Here is a 17,625-nt window from a genome sequence, read left to right as displayed (position 1 = left end):
CCCCCAAAGCAGTTATTTTCTTAAGAACAAAAATCCCCAAACACAATCCATACGTTCCAGTACTGCCAGACTCCTAGTGTTGCACAACCACTGCAGATATCTTGGCAAATTTTTCAGCCCTTATGCCTCAGCAATTTTAATCTTGCACTAAACCCCACCTCTATGTATTATAATGCCACCACAAGCTTTTAACCTTTACAATGTGAAGATGCACTGAGAAGTTATATTTTGTATAGAAGGGACTAAAACCCAAATGTCTCTTTCAGTATGACTGACTGAGCTTACATTATATCCAATAGCACTCACTTGAGAGGACTGGATCAGGGTCAGTACCAGTGGTGGTGTTCTGAAATCTGTGCCCTTCTGCTTGGTCATTATTAAACCACACTGTAATGATAACACCACCCTTGGAAAAAAAATACAAGCTAAAAGGTGAGACTCCTGCTTCACCTAATGGAGTGGAAGATGCTGGAAGCATTGATTGTCTGGAGGGTCCCCAACATGCTTGTACCCTGAAAAAGCTGGTACACACAGCCAGAATTCTCCTACAAATTTTGGACTTCAAGTCACTTAGCCATGAACTCAGAAATCATTCCCCTTTCCTTCTCTGCAGATACCCAGGGAGGGATGCAAGCAAATTCCTGTGCTGAGCACTGGATTCATGGAAAGCACGTATAGCACCTCTGGAAGGAAATGGTTCCATGGGCACTGCAGCTAAGGAAGTCACATTTCCCATAGTTTGGGCCTCACAATTAACTTTAGCTCTCAGATGTGCTTCTCCCATGTTTTCTGCCATTATGGACTCTCACATGGAGTCTGTTGTCTAGCAGCACAGCATTTATTAAAGTCTTTCCTTCAAGCTGGAATACTCTTCAATTCTTCCTTCAGCTGAGCAAACTAAGCAATGAACTCCAAAGAAATTGGGAAAACAGAGAGGGTAGATCAAAAAACACACAGCAGGAGAGCACCAGCCTCTTATTTTCAGCTTGTCATCAATACAAAGAAATTAAATCTAGGTACTTAAAGTAGACATCCTATCTTACTAGACAATATGATGCGATATCAGTGCTGGCCTTTTTGTTTGGAAAGGAGATGCATTAGCTAATTTTCACAAAAAGGTGTTGCAAGAAAGGGCTTTGTTAAGTGCCACAGAAAAGTCCGTGAGAATATTAATACAGCCACATGGTGCGGCAGGAAAGGCACGCAGTAAAATACAGGCACAGTTCTGCGTTAGCAGGGACACTCCATGAGGTGCTTGCTCTTCCAAGCTCACACCTGCACACAACTGGACTCCCAAGCGGTTGACAAACCTGTTTGTTAGACCACGTTCTGGATACACTCAGTACAAGTTTTATTAGCTCTTTGGAAAAAAGCGTAGCCACAACCATTCATGTGCACCCCTGCAGCACAAACGCATCTGTCTCTCCAGGTCAAACAAACTGTTTTTAAGAACCATGCTGAACTGCGATGAAAACTATCCCTTCTTGCAAACCTCTTCTTGCACAAGGCAAACAATCAAATAGTTGCTCAGATAGTGGAGGTGATTGGGACAGTGATAGAAACTTCTCAGAGTGAAATCCCTGTGTTGCCTAATAGAACATCCTGAAGGTTACCAAAGGGTAGGAACCTCAGCAATCAGCTTTGCCGTGGAAAAAACCCAACTTGCAAAAGCACACCCCAAGGGGAGAACATGATCCAGGAGGACCACACAGGGGAAATGGGGACAGAGAAGGGAACTGCCTCTTCCCTGCACACCATCCATTCCCTCCACATGCCAAACAGGGCAGGGAACATCAGTAGGATTTGGGCTGAAGAGCAACTTCAGATGCTTCCAGACTTTATAACCACACCAAAAACAAAGGCTGCCAGGAAACCTTAAGTGCAGCATTTCCTTGTACTTCAACTAAAGGCTCTCGGCTTCCTTAGGACAGGTATTGCACATGCAGTCTAAGGGGGAGGTGAAGGAAGGAGAAGGGAAAGGAGTTGAATTCTCTGATCCAAGGCTGAATTAAGCTCTTGAATGCTAAGTACTGCTGCATTAACTAGCTCACTTCCACTGTGAAAAGATCTACAGTTCCTGATTTGACTTCAGCATCTTATCCTTTAATATATACAGAGAAGAGATGAGGTCGTTATCTTTTTCCAGTATATTACCTTTCTTATCCCAGATGCTATAAGCAATGAAAACATACTTCCTTTTCCTTCCCCTTGCTGCCCACCCCCAAAAAAACATTACAGCATTTTCTCTCCTAACCAAGCAAGAACATTGCCAGGGCCACCCATACCAATATCAATAGGATTTCTCTTGTTTCAAGCCAACAGACCATAGAGTCAAACAGAAGACTGAGTGATCGGACACCATGGAAAGGAGGCAGGATGCTTTTCTTGTCATGGTGGGGTCTGTTACACCTCTGTGTTACAACTCATTGTTACAATGGAGGAAGAGAAAAGAAAAATAAGAAAAAGGCAACAAGGCAGTAAACTGCAGACAGCAATGTTCCTTCTATACACTAAGAGCGTTTGTGGATGAAGGAAGGACAAAGAGTACACCATTGTACTCTACTCTTGGCTTGTTTCCTGCCTGCTTACTGACAATCTAGCCCATTCTGCTTGCCATTTCTTGGCTAATTGCAGGCTCACTTGCTTTGATGCTTGCACCATCCAAGAGGTATGACAGCCCCTTGAGCAATCCTTCCGATTGCTCTTTCTTTACCATCCCCCTCCGTACGAAGTGAGCAAGAAAGAGCATGGCACCAGCTGAGTCACAGGATCCCTTTAGTCTCCCATACCAGTAGAGCCTGGAATTGCCACAAGCTTAATGCTTCACATGCCACACCAGATAACTAAGTGCCCCTTCCGTCTCTGCCTTCCCCATGCACCTCTAGCAAGTCCAGGGCAGCAGGCACATTAAATTCTGCTCCGCTGCGTTTCAGTGGCATTCAGTCACACTCAGCGTGTAACCCAGCAATCTGTTTAGACATCAGAGTTCAGAGCCAGAGGAACCTGGGGCAGAGCCCTGCTTACAACAGAACAGACAGTTTGCCAGCACAGCTCTTAGCCTCTTCCTAGAAGAGAATAAGCAAGAGCAGCAAAGCAACCCCATCACATTTCCCCCAGCATAAACTGCACCACCACACACTCTTTCAACCAGCATAACTTTTCCTCGAACAGGGCAGACAAGCATCCTCCCCACTCCAGTCCAACTCATTTCTCTATGCTGGAAAGATATTTCAGCACAGACCAGGCCAAAAAGACGATACTTGAATAGAGACAGTTGTGTGATACAGAGATGCATTGCTCCCACAAAGGCTCTTGTTGCTAATAGAAACCAGATGGGGGGAGGGACAGAAAAGAGAATCTTGAACTGGTTTTTCTTGACTTATTTGGCTATATTTCTTCTCTTGCATGCATTTTACCTGTGTGTGGGTGAGCAGGACCCCCCCATCCACCCACACCCAAAATGGAGTGAGCACTGGCCCAAAGAGCCCCTTCCTACAGCCAGTCATGCTCAAAAGGTGGGGACACAAAGGGAAGAGCGCCCCACATACACATTGGCACCAGCAAAGAGGAGAACAGGGTGTTCAGATGCTAAAAACACACCTCTCCCTACACAAGAAGTGAGGTCTACAGCGAGATGACCAAAGGACCCCGGGTGCAGCACTAACACAGCCAAAGAGACAAGGGAAACGGAAGGGAGTGCAAAAGGAAGCAGAGAAAGGTGCTTCCCCCCCGCCATCTAGAGAGGAGAGTTTCTGACCAAAATGTGCCATCAACTCCCTTAATTTTGTGGTCTTGTTTCCAGCTGTATTTCTCATACACCCTTTTCTTCTGCTAACTATCTTCCTGCAATAATTCCTCACTAGAGGCAAAAGAAAGTGGACCCTCTTGGCTGACAGAGGGAAGGAGAGACAAGAGCAAACAACTGCATTGCTGATTTTCAGTCCCGCATCCTAGAACAGTGAATTGAGAGATGTAAAACAAGAGCATTAATTTCAGGGGGGTGGGAGAACTCTGAAAAGAGACATGCTTGAAAGCAACGATTCCACTCATCAGCATTTGATCAGATTAAATGACCTCTCCAAGTGGGTCTTCTGGAAGAATTTCTCCCCCCTACCCAAACTGCTTCTTAATGACCCCACAAGCATCATATCATGTTTAGTGGACTCAGTGACCCCAAGGAGGGTTTGCAGCAGAAGCAAGTGTGCTAAAGCCTATAGAAAGCAACAGGAATGCAGAGGTAGAGCCGTTGCTGCAACCTCAGTTCACCCCTATTACCGGGGTACTGCAGGAGTTCTGAACACTTTGCATATTACGTGATGCAATACCCTGACAGAACAGGGTGAAATGAGGACAAAAGCAGCAGCCTTCACAGCCTCAGTAATGTGCTTCACGGGGTTTGATCAATGCTGGAACCTGTGAGGAATTCTGGATGTTGCTGTACAACATCTCCCTCTATCTCCCTTGAGAACAGGAAAAAAGTCAAGACCCAGAACAACTTAATGCTATACAAAGAAAATAAGAAGCATGGACTAGACACATACATGTGAAATTCTTCCAAATTTCAAACCACAATTATGATGGTACACAAACAACTAAGCACAGTTTTTGCCTTGGCTATAAAAATGAGCAGCTGCATTGCCGTCCTGCCGCCCTTGCAGCATCGGTGGAACAATCCTGCCACCTCGTGGTCCCACCACAGGCAAGGAAGCCACAAAAAGCAGAGTTTGAACAAGTATCTTACTAAAGTCAGCTGCAACAGGAGGCAGGGAGGAACAGGCAGAGATCAAAACAAGGTGGCTTGACCACTTTTCCTGGGCAGAATCACTTAAAAGAAAATAAAACCTGCATATTTAAAGGAGTCTTCTGCCTTGGAAAAGCTATTTCCTCTTCTTGGCAAGATGTGATGTGTATCACGGGCAGGTGAGAAGCAGAGAGCCAGAGCACAGCCATGTTTTATGCCCTGTGCTGCATCCACCTGGGCAGGAATGCAGCCTCCTTTAACATTGTTCTAGGAACAGAGAGTGCTAGTTACAGACACAAAGGCTACTTAAAAATCACTTCACACAACTGAAGGCACAAGAGGATTTAGGCCTCAACTCTGTTGCATCTGCAGCAGGTGAGGGAAAAGTCTGGATGCAACTGCAAGGCAAAGGAAAACCAACATTACCTGGGGAAGTTTACCTAAATAGAAGCAAAAGAAAATACCCTGCAGCAGGGCAGTGTACCTTGAGTCACGGGATTCTACAGTATATCTCAACCTCCCACCCACGTCCCTCCCCGTAGCTCAGATTTTAATTGTGCATCATCACTTGTCTACATACCAAGGATCGTAGGGTGCCATTGCATTAGAAGTCTCCTTAGGCAGCAGGGCCAGGTTAGGCACTCCTAGCCTCCAGCCAGCTCTACCCACCTGGGAGCACAAACATTTGCCTGGACCCCCACAGAACCAGACAGGGAAACTGGTCCTCCTGAAAAACAACCAACCCCCTCCTGCTGCGCTAGTGGCAGCGAAGCCATACAAGCACTGAGTGGTGGTGGTTGAAAGTATGGAAATGCTCTCACCTACTAGAAGGGTTGGTCCCAGACTCTCCTACCACCCGCCCTAGCCACACAGGCTGCCCCCTTCTTTTGTACTAGCTCTGGAGCCACTCAAGGCACTGAACAGCTGACCACCACCAAAACAGCGTGCTATTCATAAAACAGTTTTACACTTTTATATGGTTGCATACCATATAAAAAAATCACTTTGCTGGGAGATTACACAAGCCTGAGAAGTGATGAGCCCTCCTAGTTTCAGTGAGGGATGAGACTGGCTCAGCCAAAAGTACAACTCATTCCTTGCCTCGGCACAGGACTGTGGCAGGGATGAGCAGGCAGGCAGGAACAGGTATAGCTATGTAAACCAGCACTGCCGAGGACGGAGTTGCTCATGGAACCACACCTGGAGCCTGGAAACTGCAGCCTCAGAGTGCAGAAAACAAGGAATAAAATGGCGTGCCCCATTGCTAGGAGATTTATACGTTTAAAAGCCCTGATACCTACTGAAAGCTTCCTTTCTCACACAACGGCAACCAGTCCCCACCCAAGCAGTGCACACTAATAAGCTAGAAAAGAAACACCCTCTTTCCCCCTTTTAATTATTACTTTTAATATTGCTCTGCTCTTTGCATAGCCTGCATCTAAGGGCAAGCCCAAAGTTGAAACTCCAGTGATATTTAAAGACCTGACTCATCTGCCTTAAGATTTTGCTATACCAGCAAGAAGGCTGTACTGCAGACACAGGTGTACTGACAAATCTAGCGTAGTTTTTGTAGCTTGCCAGAACTACTTTAAACTGTTTACCAGAAAAGGCCTTTTGCGAGTAGACACTTTATTTTTAAAGCTTTTACCAACCTATGCTCATTCCTAAAGTTGCGCCCTCAGCTGACACTATCACATCAAGAAAAGGCTCAACACAGCGTGTGTATGTGTGGGACAGTGCATTAATGAGGATTACCATAAAGAAAGCCAGCTGGCCGGTGCTCTCTTGCCCCTCTTGCTCTCTGATGCTGCTGTTCTCTGCCAGAAAAGCTATGTGGATGCCCATTGTAAGGGCATCCATGAAGATCCTCTGGGAAGAAAGATTGCTTCTTACACATCCATCACATTTAACCTTCAGCCAGAAATTTGCTCCACCATATCACTGAACACCACTTTAGTGGAGGAGTGGCGCAGCATTGAGTACCTACAGAGCCCTGGGTACCACAAACTCAGATGTCTCCGTATGTACCACAGAAGAGAAGGGGATGAGGGAGATCTAACAGGGCAGTAGCAAAGAGGAAACACCACCTCTGGCACCTAGCACACAATAGGCAGCGCCACATCAGATCACCCAGTGACTTAATCTGTGACCACACAGGATCATGGCTGGATCATTCAGCAGTGCAAACCTGACCCTAAATCAGACACTGGACTGTATTAAATGTAATTAGCCAGAGCATTTGATATTGGGTTTGAAGCCCACATGCAAACATAAAACCAGCACACAGTAACTTCTGACAGGGAGGAAATACTCAATCTCACATATGACCTTCCAAGACATAGACAGGAAGTTACAGAGAGGATAAATGCACAGAGCATGTGCCTGAACAACAAAGCAAGTTTATAGCAGAATAGGTCTTTGCATTATTCAGCACAGTGCTCTCAATTCAGTCCAAGGAGCCCTAAAGCCAGATTTATTCTGCTGTCAAACCGTGTCTTGAGTTAACTCTACTGAGAGGTTATAGCCTCAGATTATATACTTCAACTACAGAAAGCAACATGCCCAAGCAATGCAAGTAGCAATATTATCAATAGTTGTGACAAGGCGTAGAATATTGAAAAAAATTATTTGATCAGACGGTTCACTGCAGAAAATGGTAACTTGGATTAGAAAGAACCTCCCTCATGCAGATTTTCTTATGGAAATTGTTTTTTGCACTCCTTGAGAATGCTTGATCCAGTGTATCCTTTCCAAAAGCCAGATTCACTAATTCAAAAAAAATACAGTTTGATACACACTGATGACAGAGTCAGTATGGGAGACTACAGATTCAGCCTGCTAAGAGTCTGATACAAGGCTCCACCTTGTACTCTACCTAGGAACATCCTCAGCTCTTCATCCACGTCATGCTATTTATGCTAAAATTCTTGGTCTGCACCCTCTTCTTGAGGGTGCCAGAACAGTGGCACAGGCTGCCCAGGGAGGTTGTGGAGTCTCCTTCCCTGGAGACATTCAAAACCCGCCTGGATGCATTCCTGTGCCCCCTGCTCTGGGTGTCCCTGCTCATGCAGGGGGGTTGGATGAGATGGTCTCCAGAGGTGCCTTCCAACCCCTGCCATCTGTGATTCTGCAAAATAGTCAGCACAGACTACCATAAAGCTTGGTCAAGGAACCTGCTGTCAACCAGCTTCTGAAGCCACCAAAGAATATCCAGGCTCCAAGCCCTCTAAAGAGGGTGAAAGCTTCCACAGGGTCCATTTTCCACCCCCAACAACATTTTGAAAGCTCCTGTCTAAAACCAGAACTGTTATATTCCCCGCTGTAGGAGGAACACAAACTAATAAAAGCACTGTATCAGAGCCAGGCTTCTTAAACAGCATGGGTAACTCCACTACACCACAGCACAGGGTCTTTATGCAGCATGAGGGCAGGCACACACGAAGTGTGTGTGAGCAGAATAGCCATCAGGTTCAATTACAGCTCATTATTATTGTTACTGATAATAAAGTCTATGACAAAAGAGTAGAAGCCATGCTCACCCCCTTTATAACAGATACAAAAGCAAATGAAATTATCAATTTGTCCCCTAGCTACCTCCTTGAGGGAGGTCATTTGGGCAGAAAGGGAGTATCAGGCAAGCCAGCAGGCAGTGAAAGGAAGGCAACAAGTCGGAGTCACGCAGAGAAGCTGACCTCAGCAGATGTGCCAAGAGCCAGGAGCTGCTCACGGAGCAGAGAGCGCCTCCAGCTGTAATTGCCCACATCCAGTTCCTCAGCAGCTGGAACAGGAGAACCCCATGATCCTGAATGGAGAGTGGTCAGGTCACAAAAGCACCACTTACTATTTTAGTTGTTTTTTGCAGCCGACTCCCTTACTTTCAATCTCAGCTATATGAGTAACATAATAGTCTCAGCAACTCACGAGGCCTCTGCACTCATGAACAAGTTGCACGAAACTTGCTTCCAGCAAAATTAGATGAAGAATGATAGGGACTAAGTGAAGGCTGCTTGATGTTGGAGGGGAACTAATCCTTCAGTTGTATTCTCTGAAGTATTACTGAGATGCTTTTGTTCCTTCTACATCTACGATTAAAAGCCTATTTTCAGATGTTTGGGTCTGGCTCCTTCTGAGAAGGCAAGGGCCTTCCCACAACTCCACTTATTGAGCTACTGCACCTTGAGCAAATCAGGTCTCAAACTTGCTTTGAAAGACTATTTTCCTCACTTTCACACCAGCTGGATGTGAGCAAGTTAGCAGGAAACAGAACAAGGGAGACAGGACAAACACTCCCAATGCAGAGTGCTGCACAACCTAAAGGGAACAGCTTGTCTTGAGAGCAGTCGTGGCTCTGCCCCATCTCTCTACTGAAAAGTTCCTACTCCTGCTTCCTACAAGAACGGTTCTGCTGCTTGATTAAGCAGCTGCTTAATCACTTAATAAGGCAGGCCATGAACTAAGGCAACATAACAAGTACCTACTGCAGGTTAAGGCTCAGTGGTTCATGAAATTCCTGGTACCTTACCCCGCATAACATGAGAACCTCGACTATAAACAGAGGTGTAGGTGAAGAGCCCATTCTCCACCAGAGATCAGAAGCTACCCATGGACAAACTCATATGGATTGCCCTACTGTAGGCAAGCCAACCTTTGGAAGATGCTAATGCTCAGTACATCCATTCTTGCACTTGTTTACTTCCTACAGGTCTGAAACCAAAGAGATGCAAAGAAATGTTTTTGACCCCTCCAAGAAGCCCATGCAGAGAGACAGCAAGCTTAAACAGCCCGATCTTGGACAAGATGATCTTTATAGTAGCCTCTAAACCAAAGTGTTAGTGTTATGTTGACAGATATTAAGGTGTCAAAAAAAAAAAAGATTAAGTCAATTTAGAAAAAGTCAAGTTACAGATCCACACAGGACATGCTGAAAACATGGATTACATACAGGCCCTCAGCCTTCAAGGCTGATCCTAAGAAACTGACCAGAAAAGCCTACAATAAACCAGTGTCACTAACTAGATTCTTGAGTATCACTGGTAGGTGGTCACAGGTTTTAGCCAGGATTTAGAAGCCCAGTCCTTACTGGGAAGTTATTATGTATTACTAACCTTGCAGTGGTAGAAAATGCACTACCTTACCATAACATGAGCCTGCATGAGAAGCACATGATCAGGAAAGTAACTTAACATGGAGTGCAAAAATAAGAGTAGAGGGAAAATAACTAGCGGGAGTGGTTCCTAATTAGAGCAAAAGATGCCACAGCAAACACATTAAGGTGAGGGAAGCTCTGGCACATGTCCTTGAGAAAGCCTAGCTGCTCTGCCTGCTGCACTAGCACCTCTGTAAAGGTCACACTCAGCAGCACATGAACTCATCACAGCAAGCTGTTATGACCATGACCTCTTCGAGCATTCCTCAGTGGAGGACACTGCCCACAAGAGCTCCTCCGTACCTGCACACAGCTCCCATCACATCATGCATTTGCTGACTAACCGGGGGGGGGGCAGAAGGAAGAAAAAGCAAGCAAAATCATAGTTACCCTCCAATTCCCTGACCCTTCTTATTCTTCCCTCACAGCTACAGTAAGAGATGAGGTAAGGAAAGAAGACTTCGCCTTCTGAAATGCTCTGTGCCTGCCATTCCCACCAAGACTAGCAAGACTAGAACACACTCAGCCCATCCCAGGGCTGGGTCCAAGCAGCACGATGTAGCTGTAGCCTGCTAGTTCTTGTCATACTGGTCCTACAACTCACACAGTGTCTATCAGGCTGGCTAGGACTGCTCCCAAACGTATTTCAGATCAAGGCTTGCTACCAGGGTAACTCTTAACATTGCTATCATCACTCCATTACATCCACATCATTTTGCCTCAACTTCTCTTAGGAAAAAAAAGCTTCTTCCTAGCGCCAGCACTAGTTCAATCCCCATAGCAGCAACACTAGTAGCAGTTGGCATTTTCCAACTGGGTCATCTCAACACGTTTGGAGAAGGCCTTTTTCACACTGCAGTAAAAAGGAGGAACAAACAGGTGGCAGGAGAGAACAAGGCACATGAAAAAAAACTGGTGACTGCCCCCTCCTTCCCATCACAGCAGCAAAAATTCCTCCAGGATAAACACAGCTACCTTAGATAAGACATCCTTTTCCTGGATACTTTCCAACACATTCTGTCCTTCAGGTTTTTTGTTTGGGGGGTTGGGGGGTATATGTTTTGGGTTTGTTTGGGTTTTGCCTGTTCAGGTTTTGTTCTGTTCTGTTTTTTAAATCCACTGTACCTTGGGAGAAATCCAACCCAAACACACACCCTAGTCCTTTCAAACTAAATTGCCTTCCTGGCTCCAATACAAAGCACTACTCTGAAAGGGTTAAAGCCTCATCTTAATTTAAATATGCATTCAGGATCCAGAAATATCAACCTGCAGCAATAATGATGAAAGAGCTGCTCTGAGATTTCCACACAGCATTGCAACAGCAACTAGCACAGCAGATGACAAACAAAGGGGAAACTGCAGCTAAGTTTGAGGCAACTCAGCCATTTCTGGGATACACCCATAGCCTTTGAAGCCTGCATATCTTCTCTTTGCTGTTTGCAATATTGCTACTATAAGCATTGAAAGTTCCCTCAGCTAAAATGAAAACTGCATCCCTTCACCTTCATCTTTTGAGCGTTTTCTGAAGTGCAGCAACTGCAGCTGCTGGGAGAAGTGGCCATGACTGTATTATATTTCTACAGCTAAACCCAAGCAGAATCTTAAATTAAACACCAGTTCTCTCGTTTCTGAATTCATAGAGTTGTATTCTTCAGCTACTGTATTTGCATCCAAGCTTCACAGCTGCCAGGTTCACTGCATAATATAAAATTTGGATTAGGGATAAACATAAACCCAGTCCTGCCTTTCCGTTAATCCTTTTACCTGTCACTGGGACAGCCAACAGACTGATATTTCTAGGGAAGAAGCACATACAAAGAGCAAGATCTTAAGTTTAGGTTTTTTGCTATCTTCACTTGAGTGACAAAAAGCAAGCACCTAGTTTCAAGAGAGAATTATAACCCCTGAAGTCCACCCCTCAGAGACCTGGAAGTCTTGGCAGCTATTTAAGACTAACACCTTTCCTACTGACAAACAAAAAAACCCAACCAAAACAAAACCAAACACACCACCTCAACAAAAAACCTCAGACACAAACAAGCAAAAAAAACCCAAACAAGAAAAGCACAATACATACACTCCTTTCAAAACCTCCCAGCCAGGGTGTGGAGGGGGGAGGTATAAGCTCAGCTAAGAGTTGAACAATACTTTTCTCTCTGGTGGGAAAGCCTAAGCAGCTCCCACTCTCCCATCCCTGACCAAGGTGGCTGCACTCTCACTGTGTGCCAGTGCAACATTTTCTGGGGTTGTGTTATAAACCACGTCACAGAAATGACAGGGGCTGGAGGGGAGAGGGGACAAAAAATAAACCCACAATTCCAACTGTTTCAAGGATCCTGTTTACAGCATGATGGAGAGGAGGGACTTAAAAAGTAGCTTTGCTGATGATACACACCAGCCTACATCCTCTTCCTCACTGCTATTGCCCAGGGCAGGGGTACCTGTATGCCCAGGAGGGGGTGGCTCTTGGGTACCTCTGAAGCATTAATCCCTTCCATTTTAAATGCATCCTGTTAAATAGGGGTTTCATTTTTTAAGAAGGAGATTTTAAGATCAACACTTTCTCCTGTCTACTCTCTCCCATTTGTGATTTCCCACTCACATTTATTTATTGCTAGGGCACCCTACACCCCAAGGAAAATGAGAACTGATGACAATAGTTGTTGGAGTCATATGTCCACAGAATTCATAGGCCAAAATAAGTGAGCCGAGGGGGAAAGGATATGTCCAAGCAGAAGCCCTTCTTAAAACAGCTATGGCTTAGCTACACACTGAAAACAGAGACTTGCCACACAAAGCATGATCAGACACACTCAACAACCGGAGAAGACAAACACTTTCAGGTCCTCTGCTCTGAATTAGAAAATTCAGACAAAGGTTATTTCCAAGCTTGTTAACGTCACTTTAAAAGAGAAACTGAAGAATAATCATAGCCTGCTCTATGGCTAGATTACCCCTTGAACTACAGCTGGAGACAGGCTCTGGCCACTTAAACCTGCAACCTGCCCTCAGAAGTTTTGAGATTTAGCTCACCTTCACAGTAGAGGACAGCAACCAAAACTCACTCTCACTCAAAGAAAGCTGCTGACACACTAATGACCAGGACACACTTACAGACTTGGTTGGGACATAGGCTTTTGAGATCCTGAATGCCAACTCATAGCTTCTTAGGGTGGAGTGCTGCAGCTCCATGCTCACAAACCGTTACCCAGCGCGTGGCACAGTTAACTAAACCTTCTTGCCCATCCAGGCACCACAGGGTTACCATCCTTAGTAACCATAGAAACCAGCTCTTCTCCCTCCATCAGAGCCTCAGCTGGCACATTGCTGCCTTCCCAGCTCAGGTTTTGCAACCCATATAGGGACCCCTCCCTTTCCCCCAGCCATGAGGATCTTGGAGCACTCGCTGATTCACCTAACTCTGGCATTCCCCTGTCCTCAAGTCCCCTGGGCACTTCTGCCTCCCCTAACCAGGGGGAGGGAGGTTATCTAAATTCTCTCCAAGTGCACCAAGGCAGGCATAATGTAAAGCAGAGAGCCAGCTGCAGCCTCTCAGGAAAAGATGCCATGGGGTAAGGGAGGGAGCATCCAAAGTTGGCATGTCAGTCAACCATCAGGTCAAACAGAAGTAGCACTGCAAGACCAGGGGACCCAGGTGCCATCCATGACCCACTGTCACATGGGTATTAGGGACAGTACCTGCCTCTTCAGTGACACCCCATAAATCCACTGGAGACACCCACCAAGGAATCAGTGAGAAACCAAAACTCCCATAGTATTCCACACGTATTCTGACAGGAAGATAGCAGAAAAATTGCTTTCAAGACAGCTTATCACTAGCAAAACAATACATCTTTCTCCAGACATTTAGTTCACCTTTGAACTGCAGATGCATAAAAGCAATCATCACATCCTATCCTCCCGCCTGGTTTCCATCCCTTGCTCCTGGGCAGCTGTGGCATGCCAGCACTTGCTTATTTCTAAACCAACTCAATGTGATTTTTATGGTTCCACCCATTGGCGTACTTGGCACAGAAAGAAACACTGCTGTTTTATTAATAGCTTCGTGCTGGCCCAGCTCTATCCTGTGCAGGATTTCCACAGCATCATTACAATGCATTTTTCACTATTTCCCCCCTCCTTCCCTATTTCCCCTGTACCACTCGAGACCAGATGCCTGTCTTCCACCTAGCTGTTCCTGCTCCTCAATGTCACCTCGCTGAAGACCTCACTCTTCCTCTCTCCCCGTCTCCTTCCCCACCCTCCATGACAGCATCCCAGCACAGCCAGAACAGTTGCCCTCTGTGGCACCAAGTCCTCAGACAGCCTCTCAGGAGTCTCATTTTGAGAGCAAGCTCTTTGTAAGAGGTGCAACACCAGCCACAGCACACGGGGTATTTGGAGCAGAGCTGGAAGGGGAGCACAGTTATTTTAAGTCCAAGTGTTCAGTTACTGCATAATGACAATTCTTTCTTTCTTCTTCAAAAGAGACAGGACAAAATTCTAGCTTTGGGCTAACTTTGTGAACTACTCACTAATGGTGACAACTGCTATGCAAGTGACCCCTCAAAGGCAGAAGTCTGGCAGTAGATATGGAACATGCTGGCAGCATTCCACTTTGGTATTAATAAGGGCAAGGCAGTAAGTGGTTTGTACCCAGGATTAGTGGTTAACAAGGCACAGGATAAAAAAAGTGAACAATATGCTAACACACACTTTTGTTTTAACCTTCTCTACCATATCCATCATTTCATGGCATCCAGGCAAAAGGTTTCTCCAACATGATTAAAACATTGCTCCAGCATACAAGGTGCATGGGTTCCAAACAAGCTTTAACTAATTGTATGAGCCTGGAGCACCAGGTATGATGATACCCACCAGGTCTTGGCTGATGCCCTGGTCTTGCCAGGATTCATTTCAGCAGCTCACAGAGGACCCTCCCATAACCTTCACCAGTTTGGCCAGCCATGAGCATGCATTGCTCTGAGCATTGTCACAGATCTGCTCACAGTATTTTGTAGCACAGGTTCACCTTTAATGGAAGTGGCTTCCAAGAGTTTCACTGATTGCACAGACTTTGCTGCTCATGAGAGCCACCAGTTGACTCCAAGCTGACAGCTAACATGTGCTGCACTAACTTCCATCTTCACATTGAGCCCCAGCCACAGGAACAGAGAATAGTCCTATGACTTTTTAAAAAGTTCACCACAATAACAGGCACAGGATGAATTAAAGGCTTTGGAATACAAATGAAAGTAACTAGACACAGGTACCAACATGCTGCTGATTGGAAAGATTTGTTCACCCACACTCTACCCTGAACTGCAATATTAAGAATGGATGTGCTAGCTAGGATTCACAGTACTTACAGCCCAATGGGCTACATCAACCTCCTCAAGACCACAGCTCCTTCCATTTGCCACTTCACACAGCCAGTGATTCATCCCACCAAGGATAATATACTCGTCACAAAAATCCATGGTTTAAAAAAGGCATCAAGAAATAGAGAATTCATCACTTCCCTGAATAACTTCCAATAGCCAATCAGGAAAAACACCCCACACACTCAGGCATTTCATTCCAGTCCATGTGTAGCCATTTATTTGTATTAGGCATGCGTCTTACTATGTCAAAATTTCCTTTTGAAAAAATAATTGACAATAGTCCCCTTTCAGTCTCTTTTCAGTAACCTGAACGGATGGAGTTTGCTTCATCTTCAGTTTCCAAAACATTTCAGCAGCTCCCATCTCCAACCTTTTCTCAGTTTTTCGACATTAAAGCCACTATTCTGAGGTTCATTTTCCTGAATGCTGCTGGGTGCAGAGGCAGCAAATGGTTCCAGTGACTACCTTACTCTCTTTACACCCATATCATCCATTAGGAGGTGGAGGACACCGGGAACCTTTGTCAAATTACCTGCCCACTGTGTCCCCAAAATTGCTCTCCAAGCCACTTCTTCCCAAATATCAGCCTTATTACCGCACAGTTGGGTCATTAAGAGCCCACTGCATTGGCATCAGTTCAAGTTAGGAAAAGACCCAAAGCACTCTACAAGACTATTGGTAGCATTCATTTTATTTACCATCCTGTCAGTCTATGGCTCATCCTCAGTTTCTCTCCACAGCAATTCTATATCAATTCCCATATCACTAATGGAAATGTTGATCATGAGTCCTCTTACACATCCCCACTGACCCCATTTAATTAGGATTCACTATCAACAACGCCAAGACTTGCCAGTGAACTCAAGAGTAGCTGAAGAGACCTCCTGTCCCCTGATGTTATTTCTTCATAAACCATAAAACAGATTAGAGAACTCTGCTTGTAATACATTTAGTAAGTGCTCTACAGCCATTGCAGAGCACTGGTGTTTTGGAAGAGGTTCCCGTCTTTTGAAAGGAAGGGGGATTGAATCAGACTGTCATATAGTAGCAAATCAATGCCTAACAGCTGGCTGAATACATTAGAGTACAAAGTTATTTCTACCAATCAATCCACTTCTAGTCTCAAAAAGAACAAAAGCAACTACCTTCAGCAGAATTTCTTTTTCACAGTTCATTTTTAAGTAATGCCAGGTAGAGACAGGAATAATTTGTGTCTTTTGGTAGTGTCAGCTCAAATTGACACAAGACAAAGCAATGACCAACCAGCCCATTCTTACCTTGTTCCCTCATTCCCTGCACATCTGCCCTCATCCCATCTGCTCAAGTTCTCCTGCCACCCTAAGGTCCCTTCAGCCACCTCTCCCAATGCTCCTTTGGAATTTTTACTACTACTATTAGATGTTGAGTTTCACAACTCCACCCCTCTATATCAATTAGGGCCTTGGGAGACATTTTGTGTGTCATGTATGGCACAAGAGCATCATATTTCTCTTCCCCAAACACCGTATGGTTTTTTTTTTTCTGTGTCTTTTTTGGAAGGTGAAATCACTGATGAGCCTACATTCTTACTAAAATTGAGTCCTTTGGGAAGTTTCTTCTTGCCCTCTTCTTATATTCATAGTTTTCCACAACTTTTTTATTGTATCAGCAGCAGTCCACTGCCACCTAGTTTTTATTTATCAATGTCATACTACATTTTTAATTACCTCTTACGTTCATGACAACTTCTCAGCGGTTATTATATCCTTTTTATGCTCTATAATATCACAAAATGGTAGGGGTTGGAAGGGACCTCTGGAGATCATCTTGTCCAACCCCCCTGCTTGAGTAGGGGGCACAGGACCGCGTCCAGACGGGTTTTGAATGTCTCCAGGGAAGGAGACTCCACAACCTCTCTGGGTAGCCTGTTCCACATATTTTGTGCCAATTGCCACAGAATATTCGGTCACAGATTATTTTACTCAGTCCCACATATCTTCACTCCTTTTCATCCCTCCATTCTATCTTCCCTCTCCAGGAAACCTGTTTCCTATCAGGCAGGAGTTAAATGTTCCAAAGCTGAGCTGAGATTCAAAACTCTCTGACTTGAGAGGCAGCTACAGGAATCCTCTGTGTCACAGATGACCCATGAACAGTCGTTCCCTTTGGTGAAAGCAAGTTCCTTGCTTTTTATACCTTCTTAGAGTTTTCTAGCTGTAGTTAACTGTCAAATATATCCCTCTCCTCATCAGTCTTATTTAGTTCAGCATCTAACAGCCAGCAGGGAGCAGACAAGAAACCACTGGTAGCAGAGAAGGCAGACATGATCCTTGCAAAGCCCTCTTTATCTGTAAATCTCAGTACCATCATTCTTC

The 17,625-nt window shown here is 45.1% G+C and overlaps 1 protein-coding gene across 1 annotated transcript in view; it reads right to left on the bottom strand.

Moving 5' to 3' along the window:
- The window catches only part of RCOR1 (REST corepressor 1), an 87,811-nt gene that overhangs the window by 25,053 nt on the left and 45,133 nt on the right, over nt 1–17,625 (bottom strand). The window lies entirely within an intron of this gene.

The sequence above is a fragment of the Phalacrocorax aristotelis genome, chromosome 9, assembly GCF_949628215.1.
Source record: "Phalacrocorax aristotelis chromosome 9, bGulAri2.1, whole genome shotgun sequence".
NCBI classification, from domain to species: Eukaryota; Metazoa; Chordata; class Aves; order Suliformes; family Phalacrocoracidae; genus Phalacrocorax; species Phalacrocorax aristotelis.
Note: the sequence above shows the minus strand (reverse complement) of the source record. Positions and strands in the feature narration are given on the sequence as shown.